A 3,691-nucleotide genomic window follows, 5' to 3' on the forward strand; every position below is an offset into this window, starting at 1 on the left:
CCGGCATGTTTCTCTTCAAGTGGATCCGGATCATTTTCAATATTTGCTAGATCAATTCTAAGTTTTCTCAACGGTATCCATTCCATCTACCCCAAGTTGCCTTTGTTTTCCCGCCCTCCCACCCTTCCTTTTTCTTCCAGGACTCAGATTTCTTATTCAAGTATCCTTTTATTGATGGGAAGTCTCTCCATTCTTTTCCGTCAATGTTCTTATCCGGTGATTCTCAGGAAGATACTAACGGAGCTTCGAGATTATTATTCTTCGTTCTTTTTTTCTTCTCCGGTGGATTCAATTCAAGCTTTCTCGATCATATCCTTTCCTCGTTTCAAATGTTGTCTCATGCTGGTGCACCTCTTAATCATCCACTTCTCGCCATTTATTTGTTCTGGACTACTGAAGATATCTCAGGAGATTCGTGTTTTCATTCCTAATTCCATTCAAGCTATCTCGAGGTTGTTATCTCATTCAAGCCATTTAATTCTGCCGGTGCAATCTCTCTTTCCAAGCAATCGGTCAACGGTGTATCTTTTGAGTGGGCCCTAACCCACAGGTCTTTTTTTCAGGATCTTACCTGACTCTTCTAATTCTTTCCAGAGTTATTCTCAAATTCTTTACAAAGTTTGACGTAAGAATAAATTGTCATCAGTCAAATGTCTTTCTCCAAGATCTTTCAAATTCTTTTCATTGTCGGTTCAACATTTCTAATTTTCATCCCGGAGTATACCAACAATTCATGGTGGTGTTTCTTGTCGTCATTCTCTGCATTTGAAGACCGAAGAAGTGCTTCCTCTAAATCTTGGTCCGTTCTCTCTAAGATTCATGGTTCTAGCGTTATGCCATTCTCTCATAATTATTTTCGATTGTGAGAATTCTTCTCACCCGTCCGGAGCAATTCAGGAGTATTTTCAGTTTGATTCTTCGGAGCCCATCATCTCAGAATTATTTATTCCAGCTTTTAGCTCTTGTTCTGCAGATATTGCCGGTGCTTCATTCAAGTATTCTCTAGTCAGCTCGTGATCTCTCCATTCTCTTGTACCTAAATTCTTTTCAAGTATCTTCTTTCATTTTCAATTCTTACAGTGGTTCATTCAAGAGTTCCCTTCCTTGGTTATCATATCAATTCATTCGTTCTTTCCAATCCTACCGGCGGTTCGTTGAAGTCTTTTCTCAAGTTTGCGCTATATCTCTCTTAATCCTTTCTACGAGAATAAGTAGTATGCCAAATCCGTTGCTTGTCATCAATTTAAATTGGTGAAGGATAAGCATAATGTAATTCTTATTCTTGTTTCATCGAGTAAATTCAATTCCTTATTCCGGAGGCTCATCAAATTCTCGGTTTCAATTGTTTCATCTTTTCTTTTCCTAGAGTTCCAAGCTCTCTCAATTATATCATCACGAAGATCCATCTAAATCATTACAAGGCTTCAGCTTGTGTTTTCAACTTCTCTTTCTTTTAATCATCATTTTGTTACCCGATTTCTTCATGGAGGCTCTACATGGTGGTTCATCAAGGATTCCTTTCATTCTTCAATTGTTCGTCAAGATTTCTCCCGAAGCGATGATCCGCCAAGCTATACTTCAAGTATTCTTCATCTTGCATTCCAAAGTGCAATTCTTTCTATCTTATCTTTTGAGGTGGTGTTATGTCATTTTGACAGCTTCCTTCATGTTTCATGATTCACAAGTTGGCCGAAATGACATATTTTAAACCCATCATTTTCAATTCGTTCATTAGATCCTTTGCAACCCATCAATTTCTTCATTGGAGTTATATTGGGTTATATTTCACCTAAAGCTTTCCCTAAGGATTGTTGCTATTTATGGTGCTTATAAATGACCCAAGTTCTTCATTCATCCTCCAGGTGAAATAAGTTTCTCGTCTCCTTGTTGATATCAATCCAATCTATTGTTTTCGTTAGTGGCAGAATTTCACCTCATAGTTTTGGAGATGTTCTCCATAAGACCACTACAAGCTTGTTCTTTTCATTGTTGGTTTTCCAACAACTCCGTTATAACCTTCTTGGAAGGGTGTTTTCCAATCTCATTTGTGGCAGAAGTTGTCATTTTCTTCTCAATTCTTTACTTTCCAATGATTCAACTTCTATTCTTTCGTTCCGGAGGCATAGTGATGTTGCTCTCTTCGCCCATCATCCCATTTTTGTCAAAGATCATGTTATTTCCTTTTGCTTATCCATTCAACCGGAGTGTCGTGTCCTTCATTCAAGTTCTCTCATCTTATCAAGTTTTGCCTCTGTCTCAACTGGAGTGCCGTCTGAAATCTTTCTTACCCCTTGTGCCATTCTTTCAATAGTTCCGGAGGTAGTGTGTTGTTGATTTCATCAAGTATCTTCTCATCTTGTCAAGCTCATCTTCAATTCCTTCCATTTACAGTCGGAGTGTTTTCCAAATTATATCAATTGTATTCCTTCTCTATCTTGTTTTAACCAGAGTGTTGTGAATATCATTCCTCTTCTAACCGGATTCTCATCCAAGTGCTTTCATTTTTTCCAAGTTCATATTCTATGCCTTCCATTTCCAATCGGAGTGTTGTCGTAATTGATCTTTATCGTTCCTTGTACATCTCGTTTCAACCGGAGTGCTTGCATGTACTTCTTATCCATTGCAACCCTTTTCTTATGTCTTTCAACCTACAAGGTTCTAGTAATGTTCCTTGTTCCTCTTTTCTAACGGAGTGTTTTCAACTTTGTTCATCTTCATTGTATTCTTTATTTCAAGTTGTTCAACCTCGCAAGGTTCTTTGGTCTCACTCATTTGTCAAAGAGGCAACTTAGTTTTACCTCTTCTCTTCCTCTTTCGTTTCCCTCTGGTGCCATCCTAGATCTCGGGACGAGATCCTCTTGTAGTGGTGGAGTGTTGTGACACCTCGAGATCGATGTGCCCGGTGTCTTCCAGTTATTCGTTGTTGTTGCCTTGTCATTTGCTTGCCTGTCGCATCTTGCCATGTCATCATGTGCATTGCATCATCATGTTTTCAAAACTTGCATCCGTCCGGGTTCCCCCAGTTCCGTCCGTTGTCTGTCCTGAGCCCAGACACACTTGCACGCGCCCGCGGCACCTCCAAAATATTATTTTATAAGTGGCCGGAAAATGTTCTCGGCATGGGTTGAAAGTTGACATGGGTGTTGTTATGTTGTCAGTAGGCCGCCTGCCAAGTTTCATCGCATTCGGAGTTCGTTTGATGCCCCAACGGATAACTATAGCGACAATATAGCCGGTCATACCTCGGACATTTTCGGTCTCCGAAAATGGTTGTCGGGCTACATTCCTCTTCTCTCCTCTCAGCACAAGGCCTCTTGTGCACAACCACAATCAGCCCACCTAACCCAATTAACCTCCCCCTCGATCGGATCTGTTAGATCGCGATCGCAGGGCTCCGAAAACCCCTCTCCTAGCCCCCTACCTATTTAAACACCCTCCCATGCCCTCTTTGGAACCCTAACCCCCCTCCACCTACCTCTAGCCTCCTCCTCGGGATCCCTGCAGCTGCCAGCCACCTTCCCCATCATTTTTCGCATCGATCCTCCCCGCCTCCGCCACTTGTCGCCGCTGCCGCCACATCGCCCTCCCCGCCGCATGCAGCCACTTGGGAGCTGCCACGTGTCCCCAGCGCGTCCCCTGCCCGCTCCCCGCCACCGCAAGCCTGCCCAGGCCCGCGCAGAGCCCATGGAGC

The sequence above is a fragment of the Triticum dicoccoides genome, chromosome 7A (genome assembly GCF_002162155.2).
Source record: "Triticum dicoccoides isolate Atlit2015 ecotype Zavitan chromosome 7A, WEW_v2.0, whole genome shotgun sequence".
Lineage (NCBI taxonomy): Eukaryota > Viridiplantae > Streptophyta > Magnoliopsida > Poales > Poaceae > Triticum > Triticum dicoccoides.